At 44.5% G+C, this 25,649-nt stretch overlaps 6 non-coding genes across 6 annotated transcripts; 1 reads left to right on the top strand and 5 right to left on the bottom strand.

The window, feature by feature from the left end:
- The first annotated feature begins 1,834 nt into the window (after positions 1 to 1,834).
- Positions 1,835 to 1,906, top strand: trnaq-cug (transfer RNA glutamine (anticodon CUG)). Its single transcript has one exon. It is a non-coding gene; the product is annotated as a tRNA-Gln (tRNA).
- Positions 1,907 to 8,584: 6,678 nt separating this feature from the next.
- trnae-cuc (transfer RNA glutamic acid (anticodon CUC)) lies at positions 8,585 to 8,656 on the bottom strand. The gene has a single exon. It is a non-coding gene; the product is annotated as a tRNA-Glu (tRNA).
- A 2,249-nt stretch (positions 8,657 to 10,905) lies between these two features.
- trnam-cau (transfer RNA methionine (anticodon CAU)) lies at positions 10,906 to 10,977 on the bottom strand. The gene has a single exon. It is a non-coding gene; the product is annotated as a tRNA-Met (tRNA).
- A 392-nt stretch (positions 10,978 to 11,369) lies between these two features.
- Positions 11,370 to 11,451, bottom strand: trnas-uga (transfer RNA serine (anticodon UGA)). The gene has a single exon. It is a non-coding gene; the product is annotated as a tRNA-Ser (tRNA).
- Positions 11,452 to 12,433: 982 nt separating this feature from the next.
- trnaa-agc (transfer RNA alanine (anticodon AGC)) lies at positions 12,434 to 12,505 on the bottom strand. Its single transcript has one exon. It is a non-coding gene; the product is annotated as a tRNA-Ala (tRNA).
- A 742-nt stretch (positions 12,506 to 13,247) lies between these two features.
- trnae-cuc (transfer RNA glutamic acid (anticodon CUC)) lies at positions 13,248 to 13,319 on the bottom strand. The gene has a single exon. It is a non-coding gene; the product is annotated as a tRNA-Glu (tRNA).
- Positions 13,320 to 25,649: the final 12,330 nt, after the last annotated feature.

The raw sequence follows: 25,649 nt of genomic DNA, 5'->3' as shown, positions 1-25,649 counted from the left end.
AAGGAATCCTTTGACTTGGAGAGACAGGACTTTTATAGGACTTATTATAAGCAAGAAATTAAACAAAGAAATGACCACTATAATCCTCTGACAGTAATCTTTGTTGAAACCAATCAATCAGAACTTGCGAGGGGAATCATTTCTAAATGATCTCAATGCATTGGTAATCTGGACAACGTTCTGCTAAGTATATTCTAAACCAATGGGAACGAGAAGTTAACCTGGTTTTGTCTGACCAAGAGTGTGGAAATGTAGGAACAGCCCTGAGGAAGACCACAAAACCACATGCCTGAAGGGGAAAAATATGTTTTTTTCACCACACCATGTCAAAGTGCCCATTATTCACAAGGAAATGCTAACTGCTGGAGAACCCAGCAGGCAAACCACTATCAGGTGTTTTGGGGCTGTGCTGTTGCTCAAAAATAATGGACTGAAATTCACAGGGCACTGCAGACTGTTTTTGACTTTGCCATCCCACTCAAATTTAAAACTATGTACTTGGGCCTCAACACTCCTGCCATGGACACAATAAATGGATACCCTTGGAACATACTTTTGGCTGTAGAGAAAAAGGCCATCACAAAGAAATGCTCGACACCAACCACGCCAACGATCAAAGACTTGACTGACATATTAACAGACATTAGACATTGGATGAATGGAAAACAGTGACATTCAGGCTTAATTTGGATAAGCACTAATTTGATTGACTTGGACCAAGTAGGCCCCCTATTTTCATTTAAAGGTGATTTTGTTTTTATTTTATGTTATGTTATGTTTTATGTAACTATTAAGTTCTTTTAATTACGATTTTTGCTCCCTGGTCGTGTCCTGTATTGTTTTATGTTTAATCAAAAGAAAAGAAAAAAGGACACACAGAACTAGTTCATTTTCTCGCTACGTTATTCCTGGTTCAATCCCGGGTTTCGGCAGGTGTACCTGAATGTTAGTCTTTGCTCAAAAATACAAAGAATAGGAATGCTGGGTCTATTGGATATTTTGCGAGATCAGGACATAAATGGCCTGGAAAGGATCTATAAAACATAAACAGCAAGCTTTCGTTGGAACATTGTTAGCATGAACATGTTTGGTAACATGTTTGGTTTCGCTGAATGTTGTACCCAAGACCTTCTGCGTGTATGGCAGATGTGATGACCACCACACAATGAAACCATGAAGCAGAAGTTTGCCTACTTCAATGCTGCTCTCTTTGATATAGCCCAATGATCAAATGTCATACTTATTTTCAAAACAGGACATCCTGTAGAAAGGTGTGGTTCAACGGTATAGCGGTTAGCGCTCTGAATCCAGAGTTTTTCTTCATTTCTTATTGCAATTAGAGGGACAAGTCTTTTATGGATATGCCTAGATTCTCGTGTCTGTGGCGCAATCGGCTAGCGCGTTCGGCTGTTAACCGAAAGGTTGGTGGTTGGAGCCCACTCACGGACGACTGCTCACCTTGCCGGAGCAAGCAAGAAATACAATCCCAGAAGTAACCACTGTATCTAATTATGTAAGGAAACCAGGAAATCGTTATGGCGCTGCGGCTTCCTTGGTCAAAGGGCCTGTTTAGTAAACAGGAAATGCCTACTCTTTTGTCTATGAAAAATATTTACAAGGACAGAAAAGCCTTCAAGAAGAGCCCTCAAACCCATACCTTTCTCCCTCAAGTTTACTGCTGCTACACTTTGCATTAAGAGAGGGAAAAGTATTGCTGCACATCAAGATTATTTGCACTGTTTGCACTCCTTGTTTCTCATTTTTTTGGCAAGGGATGATTGATGTAAAGACTTGTAGCTTTGGATGACCGTTATCCTTCCAATGACCAGTCTGCGGTTCCATGGTGTAATGGTTAGCACTCTGGACTCTGAATTCAGCGATCCGAGTTCAAATCTCGGTGGAACCTTGAGTGCCCCGACAGCAGCGTTACTCTTTGAAAAAGTGCAGAAACAAGAAGAATCTTTGGGTAAAATCTGTGCTTACCCCCTGAAAGGAGCCAACCAAAGCATACAAACTAAACAAAGCTGTTAAAATCTGGAGCTGGTTTTCTTATGACCAAGCTTATGATTCAACGCCTGGATTACAAAAGGCGTAAACGTTTCACCGCATTGCAAAAGAAACTCAAATGAAAAGCATTGATGTGTTGAAGGAATCCTTTGACTTGGAGAGACAGGACTTTTATAGGACTTATTATAAGCAAGAAATGAAACAAAGAAATGACCACTATAATCCTCTGACAGTAATCTTTGTTGAAACCAATCAATCAGAACTTGCGAGGGGAATCATTTCTAAATGATCTCAATGCATTGGTAATCTGGACAACGTTCTGCTAAGTATATTCTAAACCAATGGGAACGAGAAGTTAACCTGGTTTTGTCTGACCAAGAGTGTGGAAATGTAGGAACAGCCCTAAGGAAGACCACAAAATCACATGCCTGAAGGGGAAAAATATGTTTTTTTCACCACACCATGTCAAAGTGCCCATTATTCACAAGGAAATGCTAACTGCTGGAGAACCCAGCAGGCAAACCACTATCAGGTGTTTTGGGGCTGTGCTGTTGCTCAAAAATAATGGACTGAAATTCACAGGGCACTGCAGACTGTTTTTGACTTTGTGTCAAGAAATGAGACATACACCCGATGCTATTCCTTAACACATAGAGAACACAATTCAACTTAGAATATGAAACGACACAGAAAGATCAGACATTTGTATGGCATGCATGGGACAAAACGCGGGGACTGATCACGCAAGCTGTTGTAAGCAGCTTACGTGATCCTCCTGCGTCTCACCCCCGCGTCTCACCCTGTTATTTCCCATGCTGGTTGGTTTTATTAGATATTCTGGAATAGGCGGGTCACATTTCTCATTGGTCAGCCTCACATCAAGGCACTTGGTATTTTTCCGTAGAGATCAAGCCTTGGGTAAACATTACCCAGACTCCTCTGGGTTATCACCCCCCCTCTGGTAAACATCCTTTGGCCATCTTTACGACCCCTTCACAAATCCAGTTTGTCACACACCCGTTCTTCTCTTAGACTAATGATGCAGATAATATATCACTATTATGCAGATAAAATACATCACAGAAATATAATCATATATTCACATTTTATCACATTTCCCTCCTGTTTATCAAAGCATTAGTCTACTGTCTCATATGCCAAACACATTACTCTTTTCAGTTTTCAACATGTCTTTCATATAGGTGTTAAAATGACACTTTTACACTCAAAAAGTCTATGCACATTTCTCAACATTGAACACACTTCTTTTCTCTCGGCCCACAACATTTCTACAGCATTACTGTCCTAAATTTTGAGTCAGATTGGTCAATCTCTGTAATTTGACAAACAGACAATTTATCTTGTCTATATTTTGTGCGGTGTGATGGGAAATATAGAAGTACAAGCGGAAAGCCCTTAAACCCGCTGCTCTCTGGTCAGTCACTTTGACTCGTCAGGGACCTCTCTGGACACCCCAATAGAATCAAATACGTAGTATCAGGTGCTACTGGGACCAGATTGTCCACTAACCTCTCGCCCTTGACCCTGCGGTATGGTTCTGGGTGATGCTGATCACAAAAGCGATACATAGGCACAACGTCCCACAAGTGTCCCCACATCACCATACGTCCTTGCTTGGTTTCTTAAGAGACCTCCTCCCGCTGCTCGCTTCGGTCACACCTATGACACATATGAACTGGTACATTTCCCATCTCAATTCATAATCTCATTAACATTACATGTAGTTATGTTGTAGCAGATAAAAAATACACTCTGTTCGTGCAAACAACAGTGGCTGTATAATATGCCATTGTGTTTCTTCAGCCTCTGTCATGTCAATTATACATTGTACATTATTACACATCATGCATTTCATAACCTTTCAAGTTGATCACTTATTTGCTTCCCTCTATTCCAGGTCTGTGTATGTTTCATTTCCCGGTATACACAGTTGTGTATGTTGATCGATTGTCCCGATTGTCCCGATTGTCCGGTGCATAATACAGGTGTTCAGCACCCATATTACCGTCATCACTTGATGATGATAACTCGTTGATTCTTTTTCACAGAGTATGGTACTCTGCGCACCGTAGCCTCTGGCTCTCGTTCATCGTAGCAGAGTATAGTACTTTGCCTACACAAATCTGTCTGTCGTCTCTGCATACAGAAACGAAGAATACAAACAAAGTCCTGCGTCTGCGATGTTAAGGATCTGCCGCTGTGTTGTCCAGACATTTCTCTCACTTTCCCATGAGAGCACCCATGTTCTCGTCCCTCCAATGGTCGGTGTGAGGACGACACGATGTGGCTCCGTCCACCTTGCTCGTCCACTTGGCTCGTTTCTGTAAACACCACATCTCCAACACGTTCTCTGCGGTGATAAAGTCTTTTCGACAATTCAGTGTATTTCAGTTTTCTTGTTTACAATTTTTTTTTTAGTAATTTTTGATTCGGAATATTTGTTTACACGTACAATAGCCCTCCTTTTTGAGATATGGCTTTGCCCATTTCTCAAACTTCTACATTTAACCAAAATTCAATAATCCAGATAGTTTACAACGTTCACTAATCCAGGATGTAATCAAGGAAGAGATGGAATTGCGTCTGTCACTCCACTCCGCAATGTCACCTCTTGACTTTTCACAGTTCAGTGGTCACATCCCTGGCTGAGCCCCCCTTCCACGGCGCTGGGCCCCCACCCTGTGTGTCTGTAATCCGACACTGCCTCTGCGATCTGTAACTTGTAAATCTGTTTTACCACCATTTGTTTCAAACTCTAAAAGTTTCAAACTCTAAATGTTTGGTTGTCCACGTGTGCGCGCGTATGTATGTATGTGTGTGTGTATGTGCAATACAACTACAAATACATCAAACAATAATAATTATCTCAATAATTCCCCCGTTGAGCTGGCCATAAGGGTCAGTTCACAACTTAGAATTCTTCACATAATTAATAATTTCACATCTCCTCTGTTTGTGTGGCCTGCATAAAGTCACACATCTAATGTAATATGTGCTAATCTTTTATATGTGCTTCAGGTGAGATTCAAACTCAATCTCTCACACCTGCTCATGTGGTGCTTTACAAACATTGTGTATTAGTTTGTTCTAGCAAGTCTATATGTGTATTAACAATCAAAATGATTCTAAACCTTCCCCTTATCCATAAGGCACGTCATTTTATCAGTCTAACCATCTCTTGCCTCCGTCCTGAGTCCTATAATGTTTAAGTCCTATTATCACTGGTTTTCATAACTTCTATAGCGTCTAAATTTAGATGATATTGTCTTATTTAAATCTATTCAATTCTTGATTGAATCTCAACAATCCTTCAGGTATTTACTTTAGAATGTCAAATTCTTTCCCTGTTAATTTTAACTTTTCCTATTACCCATCACGTCAACCCCCCCTGAGGTGGAGTTGCTGTTAATTGTCACTGTGATACGTAAAGATAACGACATCTGCTCCATCCTGAGTCCTCTCCAGATTCTTTGCCAGTCAATAGCCCCTTATCTCTGACTATCTTTATGACTTGGTGTCCTGTTGTCTTTAGTTAATGACCCATTCATGTCTTTCCAAGGAGGACATTGGCACGTCACTATTTAACTTATTCCCTCACTTACGTCTACATCGCAATACGAGGTTTCCTCATGATAATACAAATAAATAAGTTACTGATATAACTTTTCACTTTACTTACTGCCCATTCTACTGTCCAAAAACATCAGTAGTCATTAATTTACCCACATTATCACACCAGGCCTGTGCCTGCATTTGATTCTAAATTTAAAAACACTTCTGTCTTTTCGTCCTGTACTTTGATCTAGTCATGCATTAAGTCCAAAAAATATTTTTTGTCAAATCCAAAAATAAAACAAAACAAAACGTAGGTTTGTTCTGTGCACTCAAAAAAACACGATACCGTAAAAACACAACTTTTGTCATCTATGTCGGGGACAGGAAGTGTCCTGTCTGTGATCACATTCCCCAAAATATTGGCCATCTATAAAAATCTGAATTCATCTTCATCTCTTATCAAGTTTAATGAAATCTTTATAATTGATTGTTGTCAATCAAACAAAACCCTTAAATTTGTTCTACAGACTAAAATTTAAAACAGCTGAGTTTAGTTCCTAATTCATTCATTCAGAGCGTCCTCTGAGTGCTTTCTCCCCATTCTCCTGTCTTGTTGACCCCCCTTATCTCCCCCTCTCTGCCACGTCATCTGAGCACGCTGGAAGTCTCCCTCCAAAATCCTCTATAACTTTTCCTTTGTCTTTTTACAGTTTGGGGTGATAATTCTGGCATTATGTGGTCTCGGTCGTCTGAGAGAAATGCTACTTGCTTTACAGTCACGGTTAATGTCAAGCTTCTAGAGAAAATTCCTTATTAGATTCCTCCGGACATAAACGTGGTGTTTAAGATTCACCCGTGACTGCAAATTTTAGATCTCTCAGAATAACGCCTTGTGACCCTTGATTAATTGTGATTCTCACACTCGTTAGTTAATCACTTATTAATCCTCATTCACACATTCACACTTCTCTCTTACTTACTTCGCTCGTGCACAGCGCTTACATTCACACATATTTCCTCAGTAATATTAAACTGGGTATTTCCTCAGTAATACCTAAACTGCGTATTTCCTCAGTAATTTGAAACTGGGTATTTCCTCAGTAATACCTAACTGCCTTGCTTTATGTGAGAAACTTATCTCGTCCATAAGCCTACAATATTTTTCCAGTAAATATCAAACTAATGCATAAAAACGTTTTATGGCTAACTCTTTTTCACACACAAAATTTTGTCTGACCTTCTTTGTCGCCTGTGTTCTCCTGCTGCTTCGAAACGACGCGCTCTCCTGGCGGAGAATGAGGTGCGATGGGCGGCCACGGGAAAAGTGGACTTCTTTCAGCTGTGCACAGACTTCACCGATTCACCCGTCAATCTCCGCGAAGGGGCTGCTTGTCATCCGGCTCGATAGGACCAGAAATGTCAAGAAATGAGACATACACCCGATGCTATTCCTTAACACATAGAGAACACAATTCAACTTAGAATATGAAACGACACAGAAAGATCAGACATTTGTATGGCATGCATGGGAGAAAACGCGGGGACTGATCACGCAAGCTGTTGTAAGCAGCTTACGTGATCCTCCTGTGTCTCACCCCCGCGTCTCACCCTGTTATTTCCCATGCTGGTTGGTTTTATTAGATATTCTGGAATAGGCGGGTCACATTTCTCATTGGTCAGCCTCACATCAAGGCACTTGGTATTTTTCCGTAGAGATCAAGCCTTGGGTAAACATTACCCAGACTCCTCTGGGTTATCACCCCCCCTCGGGTAAACATCCTTTGGCCATCTTTACGACCCCTTCACAAATCCAGTTTGTCACACACCCGTTCTTCTCTTAGACTAATGATGCAGATAATATATCACTATTATGCAGATAAAATACATCACAGAAATATAATCATATATTCACATTTTATCACACTTTGCCATCCCACTCAAATTTAAAACTATGTACTTGGGCCTCAACACTCCTGCCATGGACACAATAAATGGATACCCTTGGAACATACTTTTGGCTGTAGAGAAAAAGGCCATCACAAAGAAATGCTCGACACCAACCACGCCAACGATCAAAGACTTGACTGACATAGTAACAGACATTAGACATTGGATGAATGGAAAACAGTGACATTCAGGCTTAACTTGGATAAGCACTAATTTGATTGACTTGGACCAAGTAGGCCCCCTATTTTCATTTAAATGTGATTTTGTTTTTATTTTATGTTATGTTATGTTATGTTTTATGTAACTATTAAGTTCTTTTAATTACGATTTTTGCTCCCTCGTCGTGTCCTGTATTGTTTTATGTTTAATCAAAAGAAAAGAAAAAAGGACACACAGAACTAGTTCATTTTCTCGCTACGTTATTCCTGGTTCAATCCCGGGTTTCGGCATGTGTACCTGAATGTTAGTCTTTGCTCAAAAATACAATGAATAGGAATGCTGGGTCTATTGGATATTTTGCGAGATCAGGACATAAATGGCCTGGAAAGGATCTATAAAACATAAACAGCATGCTTTCGTTGGAACATTGTTAGCATGAACATGTTTGGTAACATGTTTGGTTTCGCTGAATGTTGTACCCAAGACCTTCTGCGTGTAGGGCAGATGTGATGACCACCACACAATGAAACCATGAAGCAGAAGTTTGCCTACTTCAATGCTGCTCTCTTTGATATAGCCCAATGATAAAATGTCATACTTATTTTCAAAACAGGAAATCCTGTAGAAAGGTGTGGTTCAACGGTATAGCGGTTAGCGCTCTGAATCCAGAGTTTTTCTTCATTTCTTATTGCAATTAGAGGGACACCAACCAACCTGCTAGTCTATAGATGCATAGAAAAGCTGAAGGTTGATTACAAACTTCCGCATGCTGCGCCCAAATTGATGCCAAGTTTCTATGCCTCTCTTCACCTCCGTCCAGCTTGAATGTACTCGTAACCACGGTGAGTCTTGTACATAATGTGGCTACAAGTATTCCAGAAGGACAGACCAGATATTCCCATACCTGGAGTTGAACCCGGGCCACCTGAATGAGAGCCAGGAATCCTAACCGCTAGACCATATGGGAAGGATTTGAGAAGGTAAGAGCTAATTTAATGGTAAAAAAGATAAGATAAGATGAGATGAGATAAGATAATAAGATAAATACATAAATACCATTGCATGTGATCACAACAGTAATTGCACATGAATATGTGTCATGAAGGCACATAGATTGCACATGAATTTCACAGTAATTGCACATGAATTGCACATGGATTCCAACAGCAATTGCACATATGACGGAATTGCACATCAGTATTAGGTTAGGTCAGTATTGCGAGTGTTCAGGACTAACAGTGTTTGTTATAAAGTCTGACAGCAGCAGGAAGGAAAGACCTACGAAACCTTTCCCTCACACAGCGAGGGTGGATTAGTCTCTCACTGAAGCTGCTCTCCAGAGCGGACATAGTGTCCTGCAGGGGATGACACTCATGGTCCAGCATAGATGTGAATCTAGCCAGGACCCTCATGTCCCCCACCTCCTGCACCGAGTCCAGAGCACAGCCCAGGACGGAGCTGGACTTCTCGATGACTTTGTCCAGCCTTTTCCTCTCCCTCTCTGTGATGCTGCTGCTCCAGCAGGCCACACCGTACAGGAGGGCTGATGCCACCACAGAGTCGTAGAAGGTCTTCAGGAGTGGCCCTGTCACTCCAAAAGACCTGAGTCTCCTCAGGAGGTAGAGCCGACTCTGTCTCTTCCTGTACAGTGCGTCTGTGTTATGAGTCCAGTCCAGTTTGTGGTTCAGATCAACACCCAGGTACTTGTATGAGTCCATTCTCTCAATGTCCCGTCCCTGGATGTTCACTGGTAAGGGGGCAGTGGGGTGGCGTCTGCGGAAATCCACCACCATTTCCTTGGTCTTCCCCGCTTTGATGAGGTGGTTCCGCTGACACCAGTCCACAAAGTCCTGCGCCAGTCCTCTGTACTCTGCGTCATCTTCGTCCGTGATGAGTCCGATGATGGCAGAGTCATCAGAGAACTTCTGCAGGACACAGCTGTCCGTGTCATGTCTGAAGTCTGCAGTGTAAAGGGTGAAGAGAAAGGGCGCGAGGACAGTGCCCTGGGGCGCCCCCACACTGCAGGTCCGAGTGTCAGACACACAATCCCGTGCTCTCACAAACTGTAAATCCTCTGGGACCGCATGAGGCTCGCTATTTCCGTCATTTTATTTTGAAGGGACCTCACGTTACCCATGACTACGGCGGGAACCGACTTCCTGTTTGTCCCTCTCTTCTCTCTGAGTTTACGTCCAGCCTGTCTGCTTCGTTGCGTTTTCCTTAGGATGTCCGCCGGGATAACGTGACGATCTCCGGGTAAGACGACTGTTCTCCGCAGTTTCATTAGTTCCTCCTTTGTGTAAACGCAGTACGGCGCCGGCCGGGGGGCGGGGCCGGAGCCGGGGGACTCAGAGCCAAGACACGACGAAAACACTCAATCCAGCCGAATAAAGTCAAAACAAGTTATTTTAAAGCGATTCCAGTGCGTGTCCCGATCGTTCATGAAGTTCCTCTTTCATATAAACGTGTATATAAGCGTGTACCGACAACACGCCGTACTTTGGCGGCGGCCGGAGGGCGCGGGGGGGCTAGCTCGGAGCTAGCTCACATCACAACAACACGACGAAAAACGCTCAAATCCAGCCGAAAAAAGTCAAAAACAGTTGAATTAAAAACGATTCCAGCGCGTGTCCCTATCGTACAGTAAAATAGAAAAAATGTACTAACTATATTTACAAAATATAGGAGATGAAGCACAATAAGTGTGAGAAAAAAGAGAGAGCGTTTACACCGGGCTGCTAGCTGTACCAGCGCCTTATGGCGTATAAAGAAGGCCTCATTGATGCTTGAGAGTTAAGGAACAGTTCTGTATGTAATAGATATAAGCCCATTCCACGTGCAACAAGTCTAGTGATTAGTATTTTCCTTGTGGCTCAGCCTATTAGACCATGGACCTGAAATCCACAATCCCGGATTTTGGAGGCTAGTATCCTGTGCATATTGCTTATGGGGTTATGTACCCATAATAGACTCAAATTGCTTCAAAATGTCTAATCATGGGTCTTTTTTGACCTACATCTTCTTTCACTACTCAGCTATCCTTTTCCCCAAAAAAGAAATAACAATGTAGGATGGATAAAAGAAATGTGCTGCTAGATTCAAAGCAAATGTGGAACTGGGAGCTTGCGCTGAAGATCGGCTTCCATCATCCAACACATTACTGACTAGCTTGGTTAATTTGGATTGACAATGGCAATAATGCAAGAAAAAACATTCTAGCAGAGGATGGTTTCGATCCATCGACCTCTGGGTTATGGGCCCAGCACGCTTCCGCTGCGCCACTCTGCTGAATGGTTATGATCATGGGACTCAAACCCACAATCCCTGGTTCAAGAGGCCAGTGCGTAATGCCCATGGGGCTGTATACGTCTAATAGACTCAAATCGCTTCAAAATATGAAATCTAATTTTAAAGGAATGTGGAACTGGGATCTTGCTACGAAAGACGGTGCTCTAACACTGAGCTACATAACCATCTCTTGTCTGTCATGATTATTGTCCAAGCGAGACCTGGAGTCAACACTTTTCACTTTGTGCCATCAACATATTGAATGGAGATGCAGGGGATTGAAACAAGGATTTCATAAATGCCCTCGTTCTGAAAGAAAGGCTCCGAAATTAAACATCAGCAAACATGCTGGTTTATAGAATAGAACCTCAAAATCTGTTCTGCTAAACACACGTTGCTGACAGGACTCGAACCTGCGCGGGGAAACCCCAATGGATTTCAAGTCCATCACCTTAACCTCTCGGCCACAACAACAATATACATCAAAACTGTGTTTAAGAAAGTGGAAATTATCCACATTATTTTCTGAAACTAGCGCAATTACATTACCAGATTTAACTCTCCATGAATTCATGGAGACAGCATGTTTTACTAAACATTCTAAGCTCAGGTTTGGCGAGACATACCCATACTGGAAGTTGGGAATGTTGCCCAGGCTGCCTCGGCGAGAACTAGAAATTCTAACCCCTAGACCATATGAGAAATATAAAGATCAAGTGTAACAGATTGAATTGTAACATAAGCCTCATTGATGTTTGAGAGGTTAAAGAACAGTGCATAGTTGGGTCACCAGCTTTTAAGCAAGCATTTTTAATATCTAAATGTGCTTGGTTCTGCATGTCATGGAGAGAAGCACATAGCTCGGGATTTGTATCTTTCTTTTGGTTCAGCCAAATAGAGCCAGGTCTTGATTTTTAATACAGTTTTTTTTTAATGGGGTAGGAAGCACTATCAAGCAGCTCTGAGTTTGTGTTGTCCCGCCCCAGAAAATCTGGCTGAGTGCTCTAAGGAGCTAGATTTAAGTTCCAGTCCCTGTGAAGGGATGCTTTCAAGTACAACCGCTGCTACGTTGCATGGAACAGCTAAAGGTTGATTACTGCATATTGCACGCTGCATCCTAAATGGATGGGATTTTTCAATGTCTCTCTTAACAACCCACAGCGTGTCTTATTCATACTGTGGATTCAAGTCTTCCAAAAGGCTGACCACAATGTTCCCATGCCAGGAGTTGAACCCAGGCCACCTGAATGGGCCACTTTGTCTCACCTTCCTGCAGGTAGTGTGGATGGATGAAATAATATTGTTTGAATTTTATAAGTGCTACAAGGTTCAAAGGTAATGCGGGACTGGGAGCTTGCACTGAATCACCACATGTGCTGATTTGAAATATTTCAGTGAAGGTCTCTAAAATTCACTGCAGTGTAATCTGGCCATTAGCAAAGACTACAGTGTCACCTGGAGATGCTGGGGATTGAACCCAAGACATCGTACATGCTAAGCATTCGCTCTACCACTGAGCTACACCCCCTTCCTTATCAATGCCTTAAAATGATAGAATGGACAAAAACAGAACAGATAGAATAGAATCAACAGAAACAGTGACCAGATAGGCAATTCAATTCTTCATTTTTTTTTGTTTATTCCAATTTGACTGGTTGTGACACAAAGGTTTGTCCCATTGTTACTTTACTTACATGTGCGTCACTTTTTGTGTGTTACAGTAACTTTTTTGGCCTGATCACCCAGTCCACAAGTGTTCCTGTACCTATATATTTACAAATCAAGCACTGTTAAGCAGGTGGCATCCTTTGCTGGTCAGGGGGAAGAGAAAGGTATGTTTCCAGCAGGGTTCTAAGAAATATGAAGCAATGCCAATGGATTTTTTGCCCATCAGCTTGACCACCTGGCCACCACAATACTGCATCTTTGGAAAATTACGGTGAAAGCTTGAGACCAATAAAAAAATCAAGATATGCTTGTCCAGTCAAAAATTGCTGGAAAACATGACTGATCCCAAATGAAGCAAAGTATGCGCTCTACCGCTGACCCACTTTGTCTAGAAATGCTCCAAAAAGAAACACCAACCAACCTGCTAGTCTATAGATGCATAGAAAAGCTAAAGGTTGATTACAAACTTCCGCATGCTGCGCCCAAATTGATGCCATGTTTCTATGCCTCTCTTCACCTCCTTCCAGCTTGAATGTACTCGTAACCACAGTGAGTCTTGTACATAATGTGGCTACAAGTATTCCAGAAGGACAGAGCAGATATTCCCATACCGGGAGTTGAACCCGGGCCACCTGAATGAGAGCCAGGAATCCTAACCGCTAGACCATATGGGAAGGATTTGAGAAGGTAAGAGCTAATTTAATGGTAAAGAAGATAAGATAAGATAAGATAAGATAAGATAATAAGATAAATACATAAATACCATTGCATGTGATCACAACAGTAATTGCACATGAATATGTGTCATGACGGCACATAGATTGCACATGAATTTCACAGTAATTGCACATGAATTGCACATGGATTCCAACAGCAATTGCACATATGACGGAATTGCACATCAGTATTAGGTTAGGTCAGTATTGCGAGTGTTCAGGACTAACAGTGTTTGTTATAAAGTCTGACAGAAGCAGGAAGGAAAGACCTACGAAACCTTTCCCTCACACAGCGAGGGTGGATTAGTCTCTCACTGAAGCTGCTCTCCAGAGCGGACATAGTGTCCTGCAGGGGATGACACTCATGGTCCAGCATAGATGTGAATCTAGCCAGGACCCTCATGTCCCCCACCTCCTGCACCGAGTCCAGAGCACAGCCCAGGACGGAGCTGGACTTCTTGATGACTTTGTCCAGCCTCTTCCTCTCCCTCTCTGTGATGCTGCTGCTCCAGCAGGCCACACCGTACAGGAGGGCTGATGCCACCACAGAGTCGTAGAAGGTCTTCAGGAGTGGCCCTGTCACTCCAAAAGACCTGAGTCTCCTCAGGAGGTAGAGCCGACTCTGTCTCTTCCTGTACAGTGCGTCTGTGTTATGAGTCCAGTTTGTGGTTCAGATCAACACCCAGGTACTTGTATGAGTCCATTCTCTCAATGTCCCGTCCCTGGATGTTTACTGTTTTTTTTTTTTTTTTTTTTTTATCTTTTATTATCAAAAACATCAAAACAAGTATTTACATATATTTACATGAATGTACAGACAGACATGACACACAAGGGCAGGGGAATGGGATACACAAGGGCAGGGGGAGACGAGACAAAAAATTACAGAAAATCAAACACACAATCATTCTCCAAACATTCTTCAGTGATGGGGGGTGATGCCGTGGTTGGGGTTGATGCCGTGGTTGGGGGGGTTATGCCGGGGTCAGAAGATGATGTCCAGGTTTCCAGAGGGTGTGAGGTGGATCAGGGTGTTGTGGGGGACGAGGTGGGTGATGAACCGGTGCTCTGCTGCCATGTGGAGGTGTCGGAGGTGTGCGGCCAAGAGTCCTTTGAAGATGGGCCAGGGTTCTGCTGTTTTATTGTCACGGAGATGGATGTTCCTGTTGAGATATAATGTGTACCGGCTATGGAGAGGGTTAGTCGGGCGAGATGGGTGTTGGCTACAGAGCGACTCTGTCCGGGACCAAAGAGGAGGAGCCAGACGGAGGGGCATGTGCGCGAGACCCTCACCGCTGTCTGGAACCGCCACAGTCAGGGGCCTGAAAGTCCTCCACGCCTCCAAGAGTTCCCTCTCGAAGGGGGGGAGGCCTTCCAGGACCGAAACAGGGGGCAACAAACACAAATTATAAACACCAAACTTACCTAGACTATTAACAAACTCACCTATATAATCCTTCCATGGAGCATCTACCTCAACGTCTAGAAATTTCCGAATTGTTTTCAGCCGGAAGGCCTTCTTCCTTAACTCTAAATCTGCTAACTTTAAACCTCCCTGATCGTACTCACCTATCATAACCTTATGTGCAATAAAGCCCCTCTCACGATTCCACAAAAAGTGGTTTATCACTAACCTTAATTTGTTAGCATAGACCCCCGGCAGGCCGTACACGGAGAGTGCATGGTTCAACATGGACATGCACAAAGAATTTACAACTAAGACTTTACCTTTTAATGTCAGATTACGACGTCTCCAAAAATTCAAGCGCGCTGTAATTTTCTCGCACAAAGGCGACCAAAGTGCAGTACGACACGCCTCCTCGTCTCTGCCCAGGGGGACGCCGAGGACCTTGTAGGAGTCCCCGGCCTCCCGGAGCTGGACAGGGAGAGGAACAGGCGTGACGCTGCCGCAAAATTTAACCGTGGTTTTATCGAAATTTATTTTGGCCCCTGAAGCGAGGCCATAAACATTGAGCACGTGGAGAGCCTGAACGCCTCTCTCCACGTGTCCTCGTCTCGGAGGATCAGATTCGTGTCATCTGCGTACTGAAAAATTTTGACTTCCCTACCCGCAGGCGTGGTCAGTCCCCTCACCGCCGCGTCCGCCCGCAACATGGCCGCCAAAGGCTCAGCGGCGATGCTGTAGAGGAGCGACGAGAGGGGACAGCCCTGCCTGACTGATCTTTTTAAGGGGAAAGAGTCAATTAGAAACCCGTTGACTTTGACCTTACTGACCGCAAAGGAATAGATGAGCTGTAGCCAATTAACAAACCGTTCGCCGAAACCTAACTTACCTAATACAGTCCAGAGGAACGAATGCTCAACTCTGTCGAACGCCTTGTTAAAGTCTACACTAACGTGAATACCACCGGTCGCGTGCATCTGCCGAAGGAGATATCTCAGAGACAAAACTATGTCTGAGATGTCCCTCCCGGGGACGCTGTAGGCCTGCGAGGGGTGTATGATGGATCCAATCACACGCTTTAACCTACCTGCTAATACCTTTGCTAAAATTTTATAGACTACGTTCAAAAGGCTAATGGGCCTGTAGTTGGCGAGGCTGCTCCTGTCGCCCTTCTTAAAAAGCAGAGTGACGACACTCATCGCAAAACCATCGCCAACTCTACACTCACTCTCAAAATCCTGATATAATAGGAGTAGGATCGGAGCTAACCTGGAAGCGAAACGCTTGAAAAACTCACAGGTTAGTCCGTCCTCTCCGGGGCTTTTTCCTGTATTTAAACTCTTGACTGCAGCCTCTATCTCCATGAGAGACAGAGGCGCGTCGCACAGCTCCCTATCCTCCCTGCTCAGTTTGCGCTCCAGAGCACCTACAGCCTGGTCTAAAGCCTGCTCTGCCACTCCGTCTGAACTAAAAAGCCTACTATAGAAATCCTGCGCTGTCTCTAAAACCTCACTTACCTCGGAAACAATCTTACCTGTCTTCTCTATCAACTTATCTATGTGCATCTTTCCCTGTGTAGCCTTCTCACAGCCGAAGAAGAACGCTGTCGAGCGTTCTCCTTCGACTGTGTGTCTGGCTTTTGCCCTCAAAATTGCACCCTGACACCTACTTACCTCCAGCTGCTCCAGCTCAGCGCGCACCACCAGGTACTCTGGATCCACAGGGCCAGTGGTGGAAGCTGCGCCCTGGTCCAGGACCTGCAGGCGCTGGCGGAGAGCGGTCTCCCTCCTGGTCGACAGCCACGCCTTGTGTTTGCTGTAATTGACACAGAGCTTTTTAATGCGTGTTTTTGCCGTCGGCCACCAATCGACCACGCTGTCGATCAGCTCCAGCTCCATGTCAAATACATCAAACAAAAAGTCCATTTTCCTACAAAAAGTTTCATCACCGAGGATGGAGCTGTTTAGGACCCACAGTCCTCCATTCCTCGGTGATGAAACTAACCCAAAATAAATATCTAAAGTGGAGTGATCACTCAAGCCTGACCACTTGTAGGAAGCACCACTGACTCTCTGTGCCAGGTCTGAGGAGGCAAAACAGAGGTCAATGCGGGACTGCTTCAGGACGCCCTGCCACCTGGAGAAATCCTTCAGGAAGGGGTGGACGAACCGCCACACCTCCGTCAGGTTCCTGCTGGCGGCTTCTTCCAACAGGGCTGTCCTGGCAGTGCTGTTTTTAAAAGAGTTGTTAATGCCGATGTCTGTCTTGCAAAGTGTTGTATTAAAGTCACCGATTATGATTGTATTGTCGTTTGCAAAGCGAAATATTTTTTTGAAGAATTGCCTCCTCAGACCATCATCGTTCGGGGCGTAGATATTAATTAGTCTGAACTTCACTGTGTCCGTGAAGTCCAGGATCAGGAAGGAGCCCTCTGGGTCGGCGTGTACCAGGGTGGGTTGGCCTAAGACACCAGGCCTCACCACCGTGGCCACATCGCGCGAGCACGCCGTGCCCAGGGCCCAAAATACAGAGCCTACTCCCACGTTCCGCACTCGTTGCGCGTGGCTGACATCCCAATGCGTTTCTTGGATGCAGAGCACGTCCCACTTGGAAAAGTGTAACGCGCTCTGCATCCGCACTGGGCTCCGCAGGCCGCCTGCGTTCCAAGAGGACAAGGAGAACGCCATTAAGAGGAGACTTTGGAGGATACAACCCATCTTTTATTTCGACTTCTTTTTGGCGCCCGTCGCATCTGACTCCCACACTCTTTTTCTGACTTCACGGGTGGAGAAATCCATGAAGTCATCATTAAAAACAGTCTCAAGCTCACCTCGTGGGGCAGAGCTGCGTGTGGAGGATGGTGGGTTGATGGAGCTTTCTGCTGGCGCTTTTGATGTGGCTGGAATGGAGGAGGCGGAGGAGGTGGAGCCGCTCTGAGCAGCAGCGCCCTCTCCATCTCCTGCCACCTGCTTCCTGCGTCTTGTCCCTTTCTTTTCCTTCTTCTCCACCTGTCCCCTCTTACCACCGTCCGACTGGAGCTTGGGATCATCACCCAGCCCTGTGGTGATGTCCCCCCCTTTGGAGGTAAGATGCGGGGCCTGTCCCGCACCCATCCTCCTCCCGGGTTCAGCCTCTGCCTCCACGGGCTTAGGAGTTGGACCCTCACGAGTCCCTTCCCTCTGGTCAGGAGGAGCAGTTTGTCCTGCTCCCACCTTCCCAGACGCCAGCGCTGAGCCGAGCACCATCTCCAGTGCGACGGGCGCCTCCTCGTCTGAGGAGTCAGAGGAGCAAGAGGAGCCGAACACCTCTGGCTCCCCTGACTCCTCCACAGCCTCCTCCTCCAAAACCTCCTCTACTTCGGAGAGAGCAGTTGCGGGCACGTTCTGGGCCACGTCACTGCTCTCTCCTCCAATGGCGTCCTCCCTGTCCTCCCCTCTGTCCTCCCCTCTGTCCTCCTCTCTGTCACCCGCACCACACGGACATAAGTGGCGGAACATGCGGCACTCTCTGCACTTCGGGGCCCACTGCGCGACACACTCGCGCGCGTAATGCCCCTGGCTCCCGCAGTTGCGGCACAGAAAGTCAGGGCACTCCCTCAGAATATGGCCAGGCTGGAGACACCCCCTACACACCCGCACCTGCCTGTCGTGTATTACCCTGAAGTACTCGGGGCCCCCCGCGGTGTCAAACCTGACAGAATACGGTAAGGACTGCACCGTGTCCGTGAACCTTACCCGTACAAACCTGGTGCCGTCCGCCATGTTCGTCCCCGGCCACATTCTCCTCCTCACCTCGGAGACCGCAGAGACCCCCCAGGCGTAGAGCTTGGCCAGGATCTCCTCGTCCTCGATATAAGCCGGCAGCCCCATGAAGGACATGACCAGCTCATCAACCGAGATGTCACGGGCGTGAACCCTGACTCCTCCAATGCAGTACCCATCCAGGAGCCGCTCCTTCGCTTTGGTGGTACTGACGGTTACTTCATATTTGTCCTTTGAGATGAGTCTGCACGCTACTATGGAGCCGCACACCTCCTGAGTTGATTTCAAAAAAGCTAGTGGCGTGATTTGTGCTCCCTCCGTTAGTTCCAATACCACAGTGAGTTCTTTCATAAATTTCATCCTTCTTTCTTTGTTCTTTCTATTATTTACTGATTCTTTCAAACTTTGTCTTGCCTTTGTCGTGTCCATTCCAGTGTCCGATGCCGTGTTGTCCGTCCTTTGAGCCATGCTCACAAAAAAACAAAAAATCCACCTCCCAGTAAGTTTACTGGGAGGGGAACAAACAAAAAAACTGAAAAAAGTAAATGAAAATGATCAAAATAACGATTAAAAACTCCAAAAAACTCCCAAACCTCCAGCTCCAGACCATGCAGCACACCACAAATTGCACGCACCTCAAAAAGGCGAAATCTACGAGGTAACATTGGTCACTGAATATCTAGCTGAAACAGGTGGAGTAGCATTTAAGAGGCGCTGTGGCTGTCTAGTAAACAGGACATCCTGGGTTCAAATCCCAGCAGTGCCTTCATGATAGCCTTTCAAGCAAATCAGTTGTTTACATGTACAGAAAAACTTATCACCCGAAAGAGCTCTTTTACATTTTGCAATTAGAGATTGAAAAGTATCCCTGAATAAACAGAGTAAATGCACTCTTTTCACTCCTTGTTTCTCAGTTTGATGGTAAGGATTGATTGATGTAGACTGTTTTCGGATGACTGTTTTGCTTTTGTGAAAAAGGGGAATCAGACAAAAGTTGCAAAGGCATTCAAAGGCTGTGAGTTCGAGACCCACCAGAGTCACTGTTGTAACCCCTGTTATCTACATTGGTAAATAGGAAAGCCTGCTTGTGTTATTAACTGATGAAAGGAACTGCTAAACTTGGTTCAATTACCACAGAATCCCAGTGTGCTATAGGCTGGCCACTGCTTGGTAGGAGTTTCCCGTACGTGAGTGACTGTTCCTTCCTTCCTTCACGCCCCGCTCAACCTCGTCTTCTTCTAAAGAGCTTGGCGCTGTCATCAGAAGCTTTGGTCTTACTCAGCACCTGAGTGGCCCCACAGAGGGCAAATGGCACACTCTGGACCTGCTAATGACAAAGCGGGTTAATATTTCAAATTACAGTGTGGTAAATGTTACTTTGTCTGATGGTTTCTGTATTTCTCCAGGTGCAATGAGTTTGCAGTGTTCTTTGCAAGACTCATTTCAGAACATTAATAATACCATTATTTGCAGATAACAAGCACGCAGCCAACTAGACAACTGGAGTTAACCCATTTTGCATTTGTGGCTGACAAAACTTTCCAAGAGATCACCACAAGTCTGAGTTCCACTACATGCTGCCTTTATGCATTGCCTACTAGATTTTTAAAGTCTATGGTGAGCAGTCTGTTGGCTCCAATCAATGAAAAAGTCAACATGTTGCTTGGATCTGGAATTTTCCCAAGAGCCTTAAAACTGCAGTCATTAAGCCTCTCTTAAAGAAGAGCAGTCTTGATGCCACAGTGCTAAATAAATACCGGCCCATCTCAAACCTACTACTACTCAGTTGTCCATTCAAGCATGCAAATTATTTACAACGACAGAAAATGCGCTGCTGTTACAAATTGGAATAAGAGATGGAAAAGTATCCCTGCACACACAGATTAACTGCACTCTTTTCACTTTTTGATTCTCAGTTTGTTGGCAAGGAATGACTGATGTAGACCCATTTTGGATGAATACCGTGTTTTGCGTTTGTGGAAATGAGCATCATGGAAGGATGTATGGGCTCTGTGGCGCAATGGATAGCGCATTGGACTTCTAGGCATAATTTGCAAGGGGATTCAAAGGTCGCTAATGGTGAGAGTACATGGTTGTTTTTTACAATGGAAAGTCTGCTCGCTTTACTATCTGATGAAAGGCACTGCTGAACGAGGTTCAATTGCCAAGTGTGCTTGAAAAAGTAAGCAAATACATCGGCATTATGTCAAATAACATTATCTTGCAATTTTTCCTCAACATCCAGATCAACTGCAGTATATTGAGTGCGCAATAAATTGGCGAGAGTCGATTGATTGAGAGACTTCCAGTTTTTTTATAGCTACATTGGTACAGGGGATTTAGCTCAAAGGTAGAACGATTGATGCCCTCGCTCGCCATTAAACACAGTTGATTGGACAGGGGCTGAACTTTCGAAAGTTGCTGGCTCGCTTTTTTCAAGATTGTTTGCACTGTTTGCAATCCTTGTTTCCCATTTTTGTGGCAAGGGATGATTGATGTTAAGACTTGTAGCTTTGGATCACCGTTATCCGTCTAGGGAGCATTCTGCGGTTCAATGGTGTAATGGTTTGCGCACTTTGAATCCAGCAATCCGAGTTCAAATCTCAGTGGAACCTTGAGTGCCCCGAGAGTAGCGTTACTCTTTTGAAAAAGTGCAGAAACATGAAGAATCTTTGGGTAAAATCTGTGCTTACCCCCTGAAAGGAGCCAACCAAAGCATACAAACTAAACAAAGCTGTTAAAATCTGGAGCTGGTTTTCTTATGACCAAGCTTATGATTCAACGCCTGGATTACAAAAGGCGTAAACGTTTCACCGCATTGCAAAAGAAAATCAAATGAAAAGCATTGATGTGTTGAAGGAATCCTTTGACTTGGAGAGACAGGACTTTTATAGGACTTATTATAAGCAAGAAATGAAACAAAGAAATGACCACTATAATCCTCTGACAGTAATCTTTGTTGAAACCAATCAATCAGAACTTGCGAGGGGAATCATTTCTAAATGATCTCAATGCATTGGTAATCTGGACAACGTTCTGCTGAGTATATTCTAAACCAATGGGAACGAGAAGTTAACCTGGTTTTGTCTGACCAAGAGTGTGGAAATGTAGGAACAGCCCTGAGGAAGACCACAAAATCACATGCCTGAAGGGGAAAAATATGTTTTTTTCACCACACCATGTCAAAGTGTCCATTATTCACAAGGAAATGCTAACTGCTGGAGAACCCAGCAGGCAAACCACTATCAGGTGTTTTGGGGCTGTGCTGTTGCTCAAAAATAATGGACTGAAATTCAAAGGGCACTGCAGACTGTTTTTGACTTTTCCATCCCACTCAAATTTAAAACTATGTACTTGGGCCTCAACACTCCTGCCATGGACACAATAAATGGATACCCTTGGAACATACTTTTGGCTGTAGAGAAAAAGGCCATCACAAAGAAATGCTCGACACCAACCACGCCAACGATCAAAGACTTGACTGACATAGTAACAGACATTAGACATTGGATGAATGGAAAACAGTGACATTCAGGCTTAATTTGGATAAGCACTAATTTGATCGACTTTGGACCAAGTAGGACCCCTATTTTCATTTAAATGTGCTTTTGTTTTTATTTTATGTTTAGTGCTATTTATGTTCTTTTTATTTCGATTTTTGCTCCCTGGTCGTGTCCTGTATTGTTTTATGTTTAATCAAAAGAAAAGAAAAAAGGACACACAGAACTAGTTCATTTTCTCGCTACGTTATGCCACACGTTTCGCTCCCTTGCCTAAATTTTTGAAAAAGTAGCCGAAATAGTTGGGAGAGCGTTAGACTGAAGATCTAAAGGTCCCTGGTTCAATCCCGGGTTTCGGCATGTGTACCTGAATGTTAGTCTTTGCTCAAAAATACAATGAATAGGAATGCTGGGTCTATTGGATATTTTGCGAGATCAGGACATAAATGGCATGGAAAGGATCTATAAAACATAAACAGCAAGCTTTCATTGGAACATTGTTAGCATGAACATGTTTGGTAACATGTTTGGTTTCGCTGAATGTTGTACCCAAGACCTTCTGCGTGTAGGGCAGATGTGATGACCACCACACAATGAAACCATGAAGCAGAAGTTTGCCTACTTCAATGCTGCTCTCTTTGATATAGCCCAATGATCAAATGTCATACTTATTTTCAAAACAGGACATCCTGTAGAAAGGTGTGGTTCAACGGTATAGCGGCTAGCGCTCTGAATCCAGAGTTTTTCTTCATTTTTAATTGCAATTAGAGGGTTAAACCTTTTATGGGTATGTCAAGATTCTCGCCTCTGTGGCGCAATCGGCTAGCGCGTTTTACTGGTAGGCGAAAAGTTGGTGGTTCGAGCCCACCCAGGGACGACTGCTCACCTTGCCAGAGCAAGCAAGAAATACAATCCCAGAAGTAGAGTCATACAGCCCACATGGTATAATAATTGCGACTCTACAAGCCGCAATATCTTTTTTTTTTTTTAAAGCGAGCCAGCAACATTCGAAAGTTCAGCCCCTGTCCAATCAACTGTGTTTAATGGAGAGCGAGGGCATCAATCTTTCTACCTTTAAGCTAAATCCCCTGTACCAATGTAGCTATAAAAAAACTGGAAGTTTTTCAATCAATCGACTCTCGCCAATTTATTGCGCACTCAATATACTGCAGTTAATCTGGATATTGAGGAAAAATTGCAAGATAATGTTATTTGACATAATGCCGATGTATTTGCTTACTTTTTCAAGCACACTTGGCAATTGAACCTCGTTCAGCAGTGCCTTTCATCAGATAGTAAAGCGAGCAGACTTTCCATTGTAAAAAACAAATATGTTCTCTCACCATTAGCGACTCATTGCGCCACAGAGCCCATACATCCTTCCATGATGCTCATTTCCACAAACGCAAAACACGGTTTTCATCCAAAATGGGTCCACATCAGTCATTCCTTGCCAACAAACTGAGAATCAAAAAGTGGACTGCTTGCCATTACAACCCTTGAAATCTTGGTCATAAATTTTCTTCTGTTTGAACCGAAAGAAGAAGAATTAAACCCTCTGTAACAATGAGATTGCAACTATTTCACTCAATTCTCATCACCTGTTAAAGTCATCTCTTTATATGTACTCTACATAAATGGAAAGACTTCATCTAGTGTAAGGTTGCCAAAGCATTTACTTTGTACTGATTTTTGGAACGTTATCTTCGAGATAAGGGAGCTCAATGTCAGCATCGCTGAAATGTCCAAGGTGTCAGGGTCAAGGTAAACTCCTACCTAAGCGTAAGCAAATTTGGTCTACAAGTGGAGGAATGGGTTCTAATCCCACTCCTGACAATGGGTTTGTCCTATATTTGACCTCATTGCAAGTGTAGGGGAATGGAGATGGACATTCCACGGCCAGATAACAGAAAATCTCTCTTTGAACATTGGGGGGTTTTCTTTCTCCCTCTCTCCCTCACCGCAGGGAGCCGCTGTGACTTTGGCGATAACAGACCTTCTCCCCCACAGTCTTACAGGAGGACGCCCCGATGAAAACTATGTTTTATGTGATTATGGCATGAATGTTTGTCCGAATCAACTCCGTACACCTCATGTTTCACCTTGTGTTACGTATTTTTCCACTGTTTAAGGTTTTATATTCCCAATGCTTTAACTCGAGTGCCCATCACAGGTGAAAGAAGATGTAAAATGTATCTACCTCAAGGAATAATGTGCACAAACTGCCAAAAGTGTTTAACGTGTCGTCGCAGTAGCGCCCGCCCCTTTCGCTCCCAGCGTGCCCTGCGGCGCTAGGTGACAAAAAGACGCTCCGAGCTTGGAACGCTCTCTTCTCCTCTCTTCTCTTCTTGCTCTCTTCTTCCTTTTTTTTTGTTCAAGCCTTTGTCTATCTCTTTGAAGCCGTCTCCACGGACGAGCCTGTTTACTTTTCCTTTGTCTCAACAAAGCGTCCGCCACGTGGGTCGACAAGACTAGGCCAGCCTCATCGCCCCCCTGAACTCTGAAAACACCTGGAAACACCTGGAACTAAGCTTAAGCGCTAAACCGGACAGAGACTTTCTTTTCTACTTCGCTTCTACTATTTTTGAAGTAATCTACGCCGTTTACGTGGATCAGCGCTACGTTCTCATCTGAGTAAAGGCCGCGTGAGGAGCTAACACGCAGCTAAAGCGTTCTACCGCTAAGGAACTCCCGGACATCGCCACGCGCCACCTCGCGCCACCGCTGCCGCCCCGCGTCACGGACATCGCGGCACGCCACTGCCTTCGCCCGCCACACCGCTCCACGCGCCGCCTCGCGCCACCGCTGCCGCCCCGCGTCACGGATATCGCGGCACGCCACTGCCTTCGCCCGCCACACCGCTCCACGCCGCTGCCTCGCCACGGATCTCGTCCGCGGACAAGGACCAGCCGGACCGAGTTCTACAAAATCGTAAGCCGACTTCAGTGTGCGGTTCTTTTGTGGCGTGATTTGGGTAGAACTCAGCTGTTCCTCCTCCCTTAGCTTCTCACTTTCCCTCTTTTTGATATAGATTAGCATAGACACGTTTGATTATCAAAGGCAAAACCCTGGTTTAACATTATCTGCATGAAATCTGCTGTTAAATCTGATATAACATCACCTGTGATTTACCTGTGCGCATTTCTGCTCCGGTGCCCTTTTTGATTGCCCTTTTGATAAATAAACTACACGAAAGAGTTATTGACTATTGTTTGTTTGATTAGACTATGCGTAAGTCCCTGAATCGTGAAACACCCTTCAGACCTTTTAACGAGCGCGATTAAGGACCGTATCTTAGCTTTTTGGGTTTTACCCTGGTGCCCCGTCTTGTCTCGTTTCTGCTAAGAAATCTTCCTTAATCGTAAACTGAATACCTGTAGTTTGAGACCCTACACAAGGATGTGAATAGCCTGTTGGCTCCTGCTTCACTAAAGGTTCTATATCCATTCAATACACAGCTTTCTTGGATGCACTACTGCTGTTACGGCTCTCGACTGACATCTCAATTGCAATAGACTTTAAAACGAAGCATTAGCTTGATGTGGACTTTTAAAGGACGCAGTAGTTTGATGTGACAACAACCACATCAAACTCCTTTAAAAAGAGACAGCAGTTTGATGTG

Source organism: Eucyclogobius newberryi, unplaced genomic scaffold (genome assembly GCF_026437365.1).
Source record: "Eucyclogobius newberryi isolate DKJ021-1_F unplaced genomic scaffold, fEucNew1.0.hap1 SCAF_55, whole genome shotgun sequence".
Lineage (NCBI taxonomy): Eukaryota > Metazoa > Chordata > Actinopteri > Gobiiformes > Gobiidae > Eucyclogobius > Eucyclogobius newberryi.
This window is presented reverse-complemented; position numbering and strand designations above follow the sequence as displayed.